At 46.1% G+C, this 17,557-nt stretch overlaps 1 long non-coding RNA gene across 1 annotated transcript in view; it reads right to left on the reverse strand.

Annotated features, from left to right (window-relative positions):
• Positions 1-5,504: 5,504 nt before the first annotated feature.
• Positions 5,505-17,557, reverse strand: part of LOC146072300 (uncharacterized) — a 32,734-nt gene continuing 20,681 nt past the window's right edge. The window contains exons 2-3 of the long non-coding RNA XR_014473044.1: positions 13,094-13,144; positions 5,505-5,639 (exon numbers count right to left, since the gene is read on the reverse strand). This is a non-coding gene — a long non-coding RNA (uncharacterized LOC146072300). The remainder of the gene's footprint in view (positions 5,640-13,093; positions 13,145-17,557) is intronic.

Raw genomic sequence — 17,557 nt, forward strand, 5'->3', positions numbered from 1 at the left:
CACCGGAGCGTCACACCATCAGCACATTTATGCTACATAACCACCTTGTGACACCTGAGCGTCACACCATCAGCACATTTATGCGATATAATCCATCTTGTGACACCGGAGCGTCACACCATCAGCACATTTATGCTATATAACCCATCTTGTGACACCTGAGTGTCACACCATCAGCACATTTATGCTATATAACCACCTTGTGACACCTGAGCGTCACACCATCAGCACATTTATGCTATACAGGTTGAGTATCCCGTATCCAAAATGCTCGGGACCAGGAGAATTTTGGATAACGGATTATTCCGTATTTCGGAATATTTTAATATTTCAATGATGTATTTTGAAGTGTCTTGCATTTATGCTGTATAAACACATAATATACACACAAATATATTTTATTACCACATAAAATACACACAAACATATTTTAATTGTTCAAAAAACAAGGTTTCAAAACGTGAAACAAAATGTGTGTACTATCTCAGCACTGAATTTGAATGCCAAGCAATCATTGTCTTGCACATATATAGTGCCAGTTACATATCATGTCCCCAGTGATGCTGTTACATATGTCCCCAGTGAGTTTTTAGCCAAAAAAATTTTTTTTTTCACTTTCTGGAATGTCCGTATTTCGGAATAATTCGGATACGGGATACTCGACCTGTATAAACCAATAATAATAATTGGGCGTTGTGAATACAAATAACCAATGGCATTGCTGCCTTGCAGTAAGACCGTAAGACAGGGCATGACAAATTTTTTAAAAATCTAGGAGCCAGGATGAAAATGCAGGAGCCAGAAAAAAAAATTGTGACAGTGTGCGCCAAAAAGTAACACCATAATGCCTATTACACATGCCACATACCCATTACACATACGCACATGCCACAATGCCCATTACACATTATGCCACACACCGAAAAACCTTTTGCATACTATACCACACACAATAATGCTCAATACATATACCACACACACCGTAATGCCCATTACCCGGTAAACCAAACACCGTAATGCCCATTGCATAGAATACCACATGCCGTAATGCCCATGGCCAGGGGCGTAACTAAAAGAAAGGGTGTCTGGGAGAGAGAGGCAGTATCAGGGAGGGAGAGAAAGAGAGTGTCAGAGAGCAAGAGAGTCAGGGAGAGATAGGGGTAGAAAAGGAGAGTGAGCAGGAGAGATATTGCCAGGACAGTCAGGTAGGATAGAGGTACAGTACAGATTGGGGAAAATGGTTGGAATGAGCACCATATGCTGCATCTATGAATATATGAATGGACTGGGGCAAAGATGGACAGACAGTATGGGGGATCACACAGGTGGGGCAGACTGGTACTAGAGGGGGTGCAGGCCACACAGGTGGGGCAGGATGGCACTTGCAGGCCACACAGGTGGGACTGGTTGGCACTTGCAGGGGGGTGCAGGCCACACAGGTGGGGCAGGCTGGCACTTGCAGGGGGTGAAGGCCACACAGGTGGGGCAGGCTGGCACTTGCAGGGGGTGCAGGCCACACAGGTGGGGCAGGCTGGCACTTGCAGGGGGTGCAGGCTACACAGTTGGTGCAGGCGGGGGACATATGTATGCTGGTGGTTAGGGCAAAACATGATACACAAAACATACCCCCCCTCCCCCACCCTTTCCCTATCCCCTTGGGGTTACATACTTTGCCAGGGGTTAACGTGTTTCCAGGGGTATACAGGAGGCGCCGAGTTCTTCAGCAGCAGCTGCTGCACTCAAGGGGTCAACAGTGCGCTGCCGCTGGTCCCTTAGGAGGAGGGGGGGGTGCTCAGACTACTGCACCTTTGTATGTATATTTGGCTTGTTACAGAGGGCACCTGCCCGCGCTGCTGACTTCCTGCAGACGGGACAGGCACCGCTCCGTGTGCTGCCGCTGGTTGTCCCTTAGGAGGGGTGAGGGTTGGAGACCCTGTCCACGCTGCTGACTTCCAGCAGGTGGGGGACAGCGGCGGGCGGGCGCCGCTCCGTGCGCTGCCGCTCGTGGTCACTTAGAAGGGGGGAGGGTTGGAGACGTTGTTCACGCTGCTGACTTCCAGCAGGTGGGGGACAGCGGCGGGCAGGTGCCGCTCCGTGCGCTGCCGCTGGTGGTCCCTTAGAAGGGGGGGGGTTGGACACCCAGCAGGTGGGGGACGGCGGTGGGCGGGCGCCGCTCCGTGCGCTGCTGCGGGCGATTCCTATCCTTAGGAGGGGGGAGAGGGTTGTCGGACACCCTGTCCGCGCGCGCTGCTGACTTCCAGGGGACGGGCACCCGGTATTTGGCTGAGGGGGGAGGGTCCTCTCCACACACTGCTGCGCAGGAGGCTTACACTGCTGCCGCGCTAGAAGTCTCCTCCCGCTGACAGTGACACTGTCAGCGGGAGGAGACTTCTAGCGCGGCAGCAGCTATTAGTTTGTGCAGGGCGGGCAAAAACGGGCAGGGCGAATATCGGCAGCTTTAAAAGGGGCAGGGCGCAGCGCCCCGTAAATTAAGCCTAGCGTGAACACTATAACCCTAACCTGACACACACACCACGCAGCCTATAACCCTAACCTTACACACTTATACCCCGCAGCCTATAACCCTAACCTTACACACACACCTCACAGCCTATAACCCTAAGCACACACACATACACCCCGCAGCCTATAACCCTAACCATACACGCATATACCCCGCAGACTATAACTTTACACACATAAACCCCACAGCCTATAACCCTAATCCTTACACACACACCTCGCAGCCTACAACCCTAACCATACACGCACATACCCCGCAGCCTATAACCCTAACCTTACACATTCACCCCGCAGCCTATAACCCTAACCTTACACACACACCTCGCAGCCTACAACCCTAACCATACACGCACATACCCCACAGTCTATAACCCTAACCATTCACGCATATACCCCGCAGCCTGTAACCCTAACCATACATGCATACACCCCGCAGCCTATAACCCTAACCTTACACACACCCCACAGCCTATAACCCTAACCTGACACACACACCTCGCAGCCTATAACCCTAACCATACACGCATATACCCTGCAGCCTATAACCCTAACCTGACACACACACCTCGCAGCCTATAACCCTAACCATACACGCATATACCCTGCAGCCTATAACCCTAACCTGACATACATACCCCGCAGCCTATAACCCTAACCTGACACACATAACCCGCAGCCTATAACCCTAACCATACACGCATACACCCCGCAGCCTATAACCCTAACCATACACGCATACACCCCGCAGCCTATAACCCTAACCTTACACACATATACCCCGCAGCCTATAACCCTAACCTTACACACACACCCCGCAGCCTATAACCCTAACCATACACATACACCCCGTAGCCTATAACCCTAACCATACACGCACCCCACAGCCTATAACCTTAACCTTACACACACACCTCGCAGCCTACAACCCTAACCTTATACACATATACCCCGCAGCCTATAACCCTAAACTTACACACACACCTCGCAGCCTAAAACCCTAACCTTACACACACACCTTGCAGCCTATAAGCCAAACCTTACACACAGCCTATAACCCTAACCATACACGCATACACCCCGCAGCCTATAACCCTAACCATACACACACACACCGCAGCCTGTAACCCTAACCATACATGCATATACCCCGCAGCCTATAACCCTAACCATACACACACACCCCACAGCCTGTAACTCTAACCATACATGCATACACCCCACAGCCTATAACCCTAACCATACACGCATATACCCCACAGCCTATAACCCTAACCTTACACACATACCTCGCAGCCTATAACCCTAACCATACACGCATATACCCCACAGCCTATAACACTAACCTTACACACACACCCCACAGCCTGTAACCCTAACCTTACACACATGTACCCCGCAGCCTATAACCTTACACACATATACCTCGCAGCCTATAACCTTACACACACATATACCCCGCAGCCTATGACCCTAACCTTACACACACACCTCGCTGCCTATAATCCCTAACCATACACGCATATACCCTGCAGCCTATAACCTTACACACATATATCCCACAGCCTGTAACCCTATCCATACACGCATATACCCCACAGCCTATAACCCTAACCATACACACACCCCGCAGCCTATAACCCTAACCATACATGCATATACCCCACAGCCTATAACCCTAACCATACACACACCTCGCAGCCTGTAACCCTAACCATTCACACACACCTCGCAGCCTATAACCCTAACTATACATGCATATACCCCACAGCCTATAACCCTAACCTTACACACACCCCACAGCATGTAACCCTAACCATACACGCATATACCCCACAGCCTATAACCCTAACCATACACACACCCCGCAGCCTATAGCCCTAACCATACATGCATACACCCCACAGCCTATAACCTAGACCAGAGGTTCTCAAACTGTGGGTCCTGACCCCAAAGTGGGTCCCGACCTTCTCAGCTTGGGGTCGCGACTCCATGTTGCGGACCATCAGGCTGATGACTTTTCTAATCTCAGTCTAAAAAATCTGTTGAATTGTCTATTATTTTATACTGCTCACTTTATTTAGTGCCTTCACAATGCTACCATGTACAGTATGTGCTTTCTGCTTGCTACATATGATGGGAGGCATTCTACGGTAACTTACTGGGGTCCTGTAATTATTTTTATTGTCTGATGGGGTCCCAGAGCAAAATAGTTTAAGGACCACTGACCTAGACCATATACACACCCCGCAGCCTATAACTCTAATGGAAGATTGTGTACTATAATAAACCTCTGTGCATGTGATTGTGCCTGAAGTTCCTCTGCTCTCTTCTTTTGCCCCTCACCAGGTTTTATTGCCAGTTTGGGGATTTAAGAAAATTAGACTTGAAGATATGTGGATGTTACAGGTATGCGGTCACTGGGTAGACACGGTCGCCATGAGTTTTTTTTACTTTTTTTTTTTCTTCAAAAAAATGGTGGGTTTTCATACTTTAATATACAACTGGGTATAGAGTAAAAACATGCAAAGAGCCCGGTACACTTACACAGTGTCCATGTTGACATATGACGACATAGACACTTAAAAACAGTGAAAATCTCACATCGACCATAAGCTTGTGGTAACCTTTTGTCAATTATCTTGAGTATGTTGACCTTCAAGGTGTCAGACTAGTCAGTGTCGATCATTAGTGGTCAGCCTAAGTGACTGTCCACCTAGACATTGTCTACCATTTATACCATAACCGGTGTTAAATGGTAGTAAATTTGACGATGGGTTTCGCTACTCAAGCATGATCTAACTTCGACTTGACAAACGGAAGCGCATTTGAAAAGCAGTTGTTGACTCCCGTTTAACCTGCCTTGCAGCAAGGAAAACTAAATCGCAACCTAACACCATTGTAAAGCGCAACAGAATCATGCTGCGATATATAATATACTGTAAATAAATAAATGAATTAATAAATAGTGTAACACACCTAAATCACGGTTGCCTACTTTTAAAGCTCAGAGAGGAGACTGCCAGCAGCACTTTGGGGGGCGGGCTTTATGTAGACGTCATCAGGCCCCGTCCACAGTACTGCAAATCACGCATTCTGGAAGGGTAGGCAACCCTGACCTAAATACAAAAAAATAATGAGTATATAGCATTGGAAACAAGGGGTATTAAGTAACGTAAGGCTACACTGGATCACCCTACATAATTAATTAAAACTGTACTCAATTTAATGAATGAATACAGCATTTGCACACCCCATATGTATTTCTGCACTCAGCATATTATACACATTTTATAGTAATGAATTTTATGCTTGGACAGGTATTCTAAAATAGCTTTAAACAACATATTTCCTAAACAGTATGATTAATCTACAATCCCAGGAGCACGGCTATGAACAGGGCCGGCGCCACCACTAGGCAGCTCTAGGCATTTGCTTATGGTGTCGGCCACTGGAGGGCAGCACTTTGGAGCAGGTCCCCCTGATGGATTGAGGTGAATGGCACTGGCCCCCTCCTGAGTGACTAGACGGCCGCCGCCGCATCACCCGTTCCCCCTCCCCACCCCTGGAGTTACTCAGCGGCACTCGCCGCAACAACCGACAACCCCCGCCCTTGCAAGGCGCTCCGTGCCTTGCACCGGCCTATGAATGTCCCTGTATGTTAGTGTCCAATGAAGAATAAATATCAGATTCTTTTAAACTATAAGATTTCTAGTATTTGCTAATCTAGGTAGTTAGAAGCACTGAGAAATGTAAATCTGGAATACAGTGGTTCCCAAACTCTGCACCGCAGCTCCCTGGGGTGCCTCAGACACTTGCAGGGGTGCCCTGAGTTGGTGGTTCAGGACCAATTCAACTTATTTATGGTCAATTATTTATGGACAAAACCAGGGCTGGTTGCTGCCAATCATAAATTATGTGTACAAACAGAAGGAAATCCTGCCCTTTACCACATAACTGAACATCAGGATCACATATAAACACAATCTAATTATATTAATTTATTTTTCTACTTTTTTTTTTTTTAGGCCTAGGGGTGCCATGAAAAAATTCTGATACTCTAGGGTGCCGTGATTCAAAAAAGATTGGGAACCCCTGCTGTAATACATTGCTCACACAAGGCCGCACATAAGCACCTATTCTTTAAAAATAAAAAAATACTCTATGAAAGATACTAGCAGCATATAAAAGTGTAATTAATAGTAAAAACACAATAGTTTCTTGAAAATGAACAGAAAAAATGAATTTGCTAGCCTTCATTTCTTTTTGAACTAGAATAAGGTGTACAACAAGATCGCCATCTAGTGGTTACACTATATTCCTTTACGCAAGAGCAACACTGATTTCCAAGCTACTGCAGACATATTACTATGCAACCATTGTATCCAGGGCCAGATTAATGGTATATGGTCATTAGGTCAACACATATTAGCTTTAATGGTGTCCATGTGGTCTATGTCGACATTAGAGTTAGAAAAAGTGAAAACCTCATGTCAATCTTTTAACTGTCGACCTAGCCATTATCTCCCTAATGTTTGTGTCAACATTCCAACCCTGTCGACATTACCCATGTCGACAGTGTCAACCTAAGCCATGTCCACCTTCTGTGGTGGACCCAATGCATGTTGATCGTCTATGGGTGGACCCAATGACCAATACCCAGATTAACAATGGGTGGATTGAGCTGCAGCTCCAGGCCTCCACATAAAACTAGGCCCACCATCATGACAGGACGATGATCACCAGACACCTGCTGGCGACATGGTTGGGGGGCGTGGCCTAATTTCGGGGTACTTGCTGCTCTCCCGCGAGGCCACGCCCCCATTTTGCCGCTATGGGGGCATGACCCAGAGGCTCTGTGAGCCTCTAGCCATGCCCCCAGCCCCCTGGCTGCGGGAATAGACGCTGTGTGCATGCGCACAGCATATATTACCCGCTGTTTAGCAGCCGACAGGGGGGACTCCCAACAGCCCCCCCACACCGCGGGACACTGCCGCTCGCGGGTGGGACAGCGGGACAGGCCCTGATAATCGGGACTGTCCAGCTAAAATAGGGACTGTTGGGAGGTATGCAATTGTACTTTCATATATATATTTATTGGGGCTTATAGTGTATGGGTTCTACATGGCATTGGCTTCACCTCCTCCACTTCTCATAATAGGCCCTATAACATTTTTAGCTCCAAACCCATGAGGCCCCTAATCCGGCCCTGATTGTATCTGTATTTTTTTTTCTGAAAGAAATAGCTCAATCACAAAATTCGAGCCATATTTTGTTCCTTCAGTAATAGGAATAGTCAAGTAATAGAAACAATCAATTGAAATTAATTTCCAGTCATTTCTATTAAATTTTTGCCACCTCACAAAACTCACCAATATTGGCCAAGACTGGATGACTAATCTAAGCAACAAAGCAGTAGCACAACATGGCATGTATATCTGTTTACACATGTGTTGCAAATTAGTAATGCAAACACTATCCCCATCAACTCCCCCCCCCCAAACAATCAACAACAAAAAACACTTGCCGCTGATTTTTTAAGGGTTTTTTTAAGGTGACGCCTCTTCCCCTATTTAATATGAAATGTTTTGATTTCAGGTGACCTTTCCTAATCTTTCTACCCCCTGGACCACCTTTAGTAGATGTCCTTAGTATCATCATGACTGGCAGCACCACTAGCATTTGGTTGAACGCACACAAGCTGCACAAAAACATTTTTTTTTCCCCAAATTACATTTCACAGTGCCTATACTTATGTGAACACAGTAAGGTATGGAACCTACAACACACACACAAGTTGTACAAAGAAACAACAATTTATTTTAGTCCTTTTTCACCATGTTTAGTCTTTTTTATGTGAATGTAGTGGGATATGGCACCCAATCACATCCAGTCTACTGTTTTCTAGAGATGAGCGGGTCCGGAACCCCGAGATCTGACAGATCCGAATCTCGGGATCCGGGTCAGGATCCGAGGCGGCTCGGGAGTGTCCACTGTCCAGGGGCTGTCCTGTGGCCCGTGCCCTGTTGTGATTTATTTAGCCCTAAGCCCTGTGTTGTGATTTATTTAGCCCTGAGCCCTGTGTTGTGTGATTTAACTAACTCAGTGCTGCAGTGCTCACACGCAGGGGCTGCAGTGCTGCTGAGTAGTACACTGTGTACAGGGGCTGCAGTAATACAAGGGGCTGTGTCCAGTGTGACGGCCTATATCCATTGTCCAGTGTCACGAGTCACAACATATATCCTGTGTCCAGTGTGACGACATATATCCTGTGTCCAGTGTGACGACATATATCCTGTGTCCAGTGTGACGACATATATCCTGTGTCTAGTGTGACAACATATATCCAGTGTCCAGTGTGACATATATCCATTGTCCAGTGTGACGACATATATCCTGTGTCCAGTGTGACGACATATATCCTGTGCCCAGCGTGACATATATCCATTGTCCAGCGTGACGACATATATCCTGTGTCCAGTGTGACGACTTATATCCAGTGTCCAGTGTGACAAAATATTTCTAGTGTCCAGTGTGACGACATATATCCAGTGTCCAGTGTGACGACATATATCCAGTGTGACGGCATATATATCTAGTGTCCAGTGTGACGGACTATATCCAGTGTCCAGTGTGACGGACTATATCCAGTGTCCAGTGTGACGGCATATATCCAGTGTCCAGTGTAACGGGCTGTGTCCAGGGGCAGTGTCCAGTGACCAGGGGCTGCGTCCAGTGTCCAGGGGCAGTGTCCAGTGTCTAAGGGGCTGTGTCCAGTGTCCAAGGGGCTGTGTCCAGTGTCCAAGGGGCTGTGTCCAGTGTAAAAAATAAGAAAAATAAATAAAAGTAATAAATAAAATAAAAACACATTTTTGGAGGATGATGGAGGAGGAAATATTGGGAGATCAGCAACCTGATTGGAGCATTTCTCTTTTTTTGGGATAGTTTATTAAACTGCCACCCTGTCTGCCCCTGCAGTGCCGCTCTGCTTCCAAGATGTGCCAGGTTGGAAGTGTAAGGTCCACATGTATGTGATGCCCACTACTGTCGCTTAGCTTAGTCATCCAGCTACCTCGGTATACCCTTTTGGCTACAGTAAACTACAGTAAATGAAAACCATTTTGTAAGCTGTGAAGTGATCAAAATTGACTAGAAATGAGTGGAAACTAATACTTTAGGGGCAAAAACAGGCCAAAGTTATTTTAGCCATTTTTAGCATTTTTCTAAAAAAATCCAGATCCAAAACCAAAACCCGCAAGGGTGGTTTTGCCAAAACCAATCCAGATCCAAAACACGAAGGGAGATCCAGATCCAAAACCAAAACCCGAAAAAGTGCCCGCCGCTCATCTCTACTATTTTCTAGAGCAAGGGTGCGCAATAAGCGGCCCTCCAGCTGTTGATGAACTACACATCCTAGCATGCCTTGCATCAGTTTCAGGATGGGAAAATAACAAAACTAATGCAAGGCATGCTGGGATGTGTAGTTCATCAACAGCTGGAGGGCCACTTATTGCCCACCCCTGTTCTAGAGGGTGGTAAATAAATAAGAAGTAGCTTCTGATTGGTTGCCCATAGCAACATGACCTGTGAAGTGTATTTCACATCTTAGTAAATTTCACCCATAATGTTGTAAAATAAACAAATGAAACTTTTTTCAACTTTTTTGTAATTTTTTTGCAGTCATCACAGTGCACTGTGCGCCAAAAAATGGTCACTGCTGCTGCCCTGTATTTGGAGTTCTGGGTTGCACTGTATACTAGGGAATGACACATAATGACAGTATGCACCGAGAGTTAATGCTTCCCTAATACTCAGCAGCACCAGTGTAACTCACAAACAATATATGTAACTTCCTGTACTTTAAAAAATAATAAACATTGATTTGCTAACTGCCTATCTAGCTCAGCCAATATGAAAACTAGAGCCTGAAGTAGGGATGGGCATCATTGCCATTGCCATCGATGGTTGCCATCGATGGCAATTCTGCAACTGGCCATCGATAGTGCTAAACTGTGCAATGGATGACCATCAATATTTTTACATATCGATGGTCATCCATTGTGTTTCATTGATTGGCCTGTGGGCCAATCAAAACGCGGGGGTGGGCTTTGCGGGTGTCGGGGGCGGAGCTATGCTGAAAAAAAAAAAAAAACAGCAAAACATTGTTTTGCTGTTCCATCGATGATGGCCATCCCTAGCCTGAAGGGACTGGAATGAACACATACAGTAGGTTAGCTAGTCATTAATTTCACCTGCACAGAATGTCTGTGGTCTTGTGTGAAATGCCCAAATCACCACAGCATGGATTTATAGCTAATCCAAGGCATGCAAGATCTAAGAGCGGGAAGATGAGGTTTTGCCTCTCTTTTTATCCAAACATATTCACCTACTCACCGGAATGGCCTGGGTGCAGTGTTCCCTCTAAGCTGTGCGCGTGTGCGCACGCACACAACTCAACGAGCGTGCGCACAGACATTACAACAGAGCGCACAAAGCAGCAGTGGTCCCTTTTTGCAGTTGTGGACTCAATTAATGTATGTTTCACCCATTAACTACATTGTGTGCTGTGTTTTGAATGTTTAAATGTTTAATATCATTTTGAAGTAAAGTTAACACAAATGCTGAACGTCATTTTCCAGTTATATATAAGTGACGCACAAAAATTTAAATTTCCTTCCAAAGTTGCACAGCCAAAATCTTTTGCCGCACACAGCCTTTGTAAAATTAGAGGGAACATTGCCTGGGAGGCTCCCGAAAATCGCGTGGCATTCCTGGCCCCCTGGAAAATGAGGCAAGGTACATGCATCCAGTTTGCCCATCCCTTCTGTTGGCATGCTGTATGCATTAGTTGTCAATTCAGTTAGGCGCGAGTTGAGTTCTCTGAGTCATAAACTCATAAACCCCACACAGTCATAGGCATTCATCCAAACTCACACCACTTATCTATGAAATAATGACACGTACAACTGAATTGGGCTTAAAGGGGACGGCTTATTTATTTTGAGCAGGGGCGGCCTATTTGAAGCTAACTGAAATTTATGTCCCTGCTCTAACTAAGGTGGCGGGCAAAGAACAGCATGCAATATATCACATCAGCTAGTAAAATAAAAAAGTAATGAAAATAATAAACTCCGGATCCAAGGGCCTCCTGCCCTTTCGCCTAGGACCGGCCAACTGCCAGCATCCTTGGCAACATAAAAATTTATATGCGGACATCTGCCCTTAAGGCCAGGGGTTGACCTTCTGCCTCTGCCCCTGACCTCGCATATATCACTAAGGCATAGCTCACCACTCTGCCTGAGCCATAAAAAATTGGGCCACCTGCCCTGACATACAAACTGTCCGCAAAAATTTCGCCTATCCGAAGTAATGATTGTTAGGGTCCAGATGTGGGCCAATCTAAGGGACCGACTAGTGAACAGTCATTTCTCTAACAAAACCCAGAAAGATATAGCAGATGGAAGCTATATATGTGGGAAATGCAAAGCATGTGAGTACATGCTCAAAACCAAAACTTATCAGGACAGATTTGGAGAAATCAATGAAATCAAAGGCTACATCAATTGTGACACGATGGGTGTGGTGTATTGCCTACAATGTAGCTGCCCTAAAAAATACATAGGCATGACTAACAGAAAACTAAAAGTACGAATCTTAGAGCATATTAATACAGGTCGAGTATTCCGTATCCGAATATCCGTTATCCGAATTATTCCGAAATACGGACATTCCAGAAAGTTTTTGCTAAAAACTCACTGGGGACATTTGTAACAGCACTACTGAGGACATGATATGTAACTGGCACTATATATGTACAAGACAATGATTGCTTGGCATTCAAATTCAGTGCTGAGATAGTACACAAATTTTGTTTCACGTTTTGAAACCTTGTTTTTTGAACAATTAAAATATATTTGTGTGTATTTTATGTGGTAATAAAATATATTTGTGTGTATATTATGTGTTTATACAGCATAAATGCAAGATACTTCAAAATACATCATTGAAATATTACAATATTCCGAAATACGGAATAATCCGTTATCCAAAATTCTCCTGGTCCCGAGCATTTTGGATAAGGGATACTCAACCTGTAACATCAAAAATGCCAAAAAAGATCGTGCTAGATTCAAACAACTCACCAGTGTGGCACGACACTTTGAATTAAAACATGATTGTAACCCAAGTCATTTAAAAGCTTATGGCCTAGAAAAGATCAAAATGGGAATAAGAGGAGGCAATTCGATTCAAGAATTGGCCAAAAGAGAGACCAGAATGATCTTCCAAATGGCTACCATCATACCAAAGGGCATGAACGAGAACAACAACTTCATGACCTTTCTGGAATAAACCAACATACGATGACAACTCGACCTTAAAGGAAATCCTCGTCAGGAAGTGTGAAACAGATTAACAAAGCACAATAGACATATAATCAAATATAAGAGAGACAGGCTTCTAAATCAAAAGAGAAGTCTAAAAAATCAATCCACAGGGGATAGAACTGTTAAAAGCAAAGGAATGAGGAATGTAATGAATTCATGAATCAACAGATAATACTGTAGATACTTACCGACAGGCTGAAGAATACTCCGAGAGATCAAAAGATGATACCAGAACGATTCTGAAATGAAAAATAATATCATCATTCGTGAGAAAAATCTAGAAAATCACACTAACTAATAGGAAAAGAAAAGAACAAATAGGAGGAGAGGAAAAGGGACAAAAATTAAGAAATAAAAATATTAGACATAGATAATTAAAATGATTAGAGGCCAACACTAAAATCTATAGTTATGGGCACAGCACTATGAACCACAAGAAAATACCAAACACACATGGCAACCATTAAATACTAGATCACACTGCACTCTTATTATTTATTATTATTTTTTCACTTTTTGATGGATTTACGCAGCATGAGAAAGGGCATTTCCCAATCTCCCTATATTATATATATTTTTATTATTTAAGATTATCTTATATCAGCACAATCCATAATCAATACACAGTAATTGTGTCAAGAAGTTCAAATTACTTAAAAGAACTACTAAACTATGACATCCTAACACTGTCACCATCCTTTATTTGATATAAAAGCACCAATCGATCACCACACATAATTACTTCAACATAAAACATATTCATGTTCTACAATAATGTGAGAAAAAAAGACCTCATAACTCTCCAACATAGGCGAATCTAGAATTATGGTAATGGGTGGTCCCAGATGTAGACATAACAGTAGGGGAACCTTTGCGCGGCAAAGCCGCGCCGCATAAAGGGGGCGTAGCCTCATGGGAAGGAGGCGTGGCATCACAAAAAGGGGTGTGGTATTACACTTAAGACCATACACAGTAATGCCCATTACACATTTTAGCAAACTCCGTAATACCCATTACACATAAAGCCACACGCCGTAATTTAATTACACATAAGGCCACACACCATAATGCCCATTACACATTGTGCCACACATCATGATGCCCATTACATACTATATAACAAACCGTAATGCCCATTACATATTTGCCACATAAGTGCTGCTTACCTACGTGCTCATTGCTAGGGGGTTATTGCTTGATGGCACCATAGTACCCATTACACATGATGCCGCACACCATAGTACCCATTACACATGATGCTGCACACCATAGTACCCATTACACATGATGCCGCACACCATAGTACCCATTACACATGATGCTGCACACCATAGTACCCATTACACATGATGCCGCACACCATAGTACCCATTACACATGATGCCGCACACCATAGTACCCATTACACATGATGCCGCACACCATAGTACCCATTACACATGATGCCGCACACCATAGTACCCATTACACATGATGCCGCACAGCATAGTACCCATTACACATGATGCCGCACACAATAGTACCCATTACACATGATGCCGCACATGATTAAAGGGGGGGCGGGCTGAGGTGAAAGCGTGGAGAAGAATTGGAGCGGAAACTGCAGGGGTGACAGTCACTGACAGCTGGGCAGAGAGCAGGGGGCTGCCCGGCTGTATTCAGAGCACTGCAGGTCACGGCTGTTTGAAATAATACCCCTTTCACAATAGAAAATGCAGGGATTTTCCCAGGAATATGGTCCCAGGATCATGCAGGGACATTCCCAGGCTGACCCCTTATACACCAGCCTAGTCCCTGCATTTTCTGGTATGAGGGGGAGAGACAACCACTCCCCTCTTCCTACCCCCCTTTAACCAACCAGCTATATCTTCGGAACCAACTGACCCATTTATATGAGACCAGTATCATATTGAAGAACTTTTGGGTTGGCTTTGAATAATTTTGGTCCCGTAAAACAGGGCTGTTTGGTTCCAGAGAAATCTGCCCTCAAAAAACATAAATAAATAGTCATGAAATTACATTTAAGAAATGAAAAAAAAAACGGTTTAACCTCATTATCCCTGGAACCAATTAACCCATTGTTAGACACAAGGTGCCGGGAACCCCAAAGTGGAGGTATCGAGACGGCTCAGACGTGCTAGGAGGCCCGGTAACTGTGAAGCTAAATGGGTCCTAGCTGGTAATCATCACCGGTCGACATGGGCCACAGAGGAATCAACAGGGTAATGGAGGGCAATAGCCCTAGAGGCCCATGGGGTAGTAGCGAGGGCAGGTGACTGACCCGGAGGTGGAGATGATCAGCACTGGTAGGGAGGAAACTGTCTCGGCCCCTAACTCCGTTGTCACCCAGTACGTCCCACGGTAGGTGCGGAGGCCCTAAATCTTCTCGCACGGCAGCCACGTTTGAAGCACGGGTTAAGCCTGTACAACTCCGGTGCCCTCCAAAGCGTTTTAGGTGGTGGCCACAACCTACCGTTGGAGGAACGAGGTGGACAAGGGGAGAGCTAACTTAATGACCCCGGTGGCCGAGACAGGTGGCAGGGAAATGGACACAGGAATGGACGGGAGCCCTGGTACCCCTGCACACTGAACCTAGCACTGATAAGAATACACAAAATAATAAACCACGATACAGCAGGAAGAAATGGGAATAAGGAGTGCGTAACGATACCACTCCAGGGCCCAAGGCAGAAGACCGGAATGTCTCCAAGGAGACTGCAGGAAGCCGGAAGCCAGGAGAAATCTGCTGGGAACTTCTGAGTAGCAGAATCCACCGACCACAGGCAGGGAAGAAATCCGGGTATAGGAGCTGGAGAAACCACGGGTATAATGCAGGGAAGGAACTGCAGTATGGGCTGAAGAAAACAAGAAGGACACCCCAGGGTGCCTAAGCAATCTTATAACCAGCGGCTTGCTGGACTGTGTAATCTCCATTTATAGGAGAAGTGTGCGTGCAGCAGACTGTGCGCGCGCGAGGTGATGACGCGGCGGGGAAGGACGCCGGGCAGCAGGACGTGGTTGCCAGGCAACGCCCCGATGCTCGGACGCCGGGCGTGACGTCACCGACGCTCGGGACGTTGCCGACGCTCGGGGCGTTGCTGAGCAACGTCCTGATCGTCAGAGGACCGCCCGCTGTGCACCCCGGAGGACGGGGAGGCGACTGCACGGCGGCGGCGTCTGACAGTACCCCCCCTCGAGGAGAGGTCAACCGACCTCTGAAACCGGGCTTGTCCGGAAACGACTGAAAAAACCTCCTTTTGAGTGAAGGAGCATGGAGATCTTGATCAGCGACCCACGACCTCTCTTCCGGTCCAAAACCTTTCCAATGTACTAAAAAGAAGACCCTCCCTCTGGAAGTCTTGGAATCCAGGATGGAATCAACCACATACTCCTTTTGGCCCTGACGTAAGATGGGCACTGGCCTGCGGACAACCGGCTGAAGAGCAGGTTTGAGAAGAGAGCAATGGAAAGTGTTGTAGATCCTGAGAGAGCGGGGCAGCCCTAATCTAAAAGCGACCGGGTTAACCTTTTTGATAATCCTGTAGGGACCGATGAAACGTGGGCCCAATTTGTGTGAGAATTGCCGGAGCTTGATATTCTTGGTAGAAAGCCAGACCCAGTCCCCAACTTTGAACTGGCACGGTCTCCTGTGGCGGTCAGAGAAGTGTTTGGCTGACCTGGCAGCAGAGAGGAGCGCTCCCCGAACCATGCGCCAAACCTTTCTCTTCGAAGCCACCCACCTAGAATTACCCACTTTGGCATCCGTGGGAAAGAAAGAATTAGCTCTAGGGTGGAAACCGTAATTGCAGAAAAACGGGGACATCCTGGTAGCGGCATGCCAAGCATTATTATAAGAAAACTCCGCGAAAGGCAGATTCTCCACCCAGTCCCTTTGGGTCTTGGAAACGTAACACCGTAGGAATTGTTCCAAGGATTGGTTAACCCGTTCCGTCTGACCATTCGACTGTGGGTGAAAGGCCGTCGAAGGACTAAGTCTAACCTGCAGGGCTACACAGACTGCTTTCCAAAAACTGGCAACGAACTGGGCACCTCTATCCGAAACGATGTCAGAGGGCAGGCCATGGGCACGAAAGATATGGGTGATGAATAAAGAGGCTAACGTTTTAGCCGAGGGTAAGCCTTTGAGGGGTACGAAATGTGCCATTTTACTAAATCTGTCGACTACAACCCAAATGGTATTAAAACCCAATGATGGTGGAAAGTCCGTAACAAAATCCATGGAGATGTGTGTCCAAGGTTGATCAGGCACAGGTAACGGCACCAGCTGCCCTATGGGGGAAAGACGGGAAGATTTGTTCTGAGCACATGTGTTACATCTGGACACAAACTGCTCTACTTCTGTCCTCATGTTGGGCCACCAGACCGCACGTGACATTAAAGAAAGTGTCTTGGAAACCCCCGGATGGCCGGCGGATTTACATGAATGGAATTCCGAAAAGACCTTTTCCCGGAGCTTCTGGGGAATAAATAATTTACCCTCGGGAGTGGTGGCAGGGACCGAACTTTGGGCCAGCAGCACCGAATCCAGTAGCCCTTGCGTGAGTCCGGCCAGAATGCATGAAGGGGGAATAATGGGATCGGGACGAGAAACTGGATCTTGTATGGCCGCAAAACTCCTGGACAAGGCGTCT

The sequence above is a fragment of the Crinia signifera genome, chromosome 4 (genome assembly GCF_055691185.1).
Source record: "Crinia signifera chromosome 4, ASM5569118v1, whole genome shotgun sequence".
Classification (NCBI taxonomy): Eukaryota; Metazoa; Chordata; class Amphibia; order Anura; family Myobatrachidae; genus Crinia; species Crinia signifera.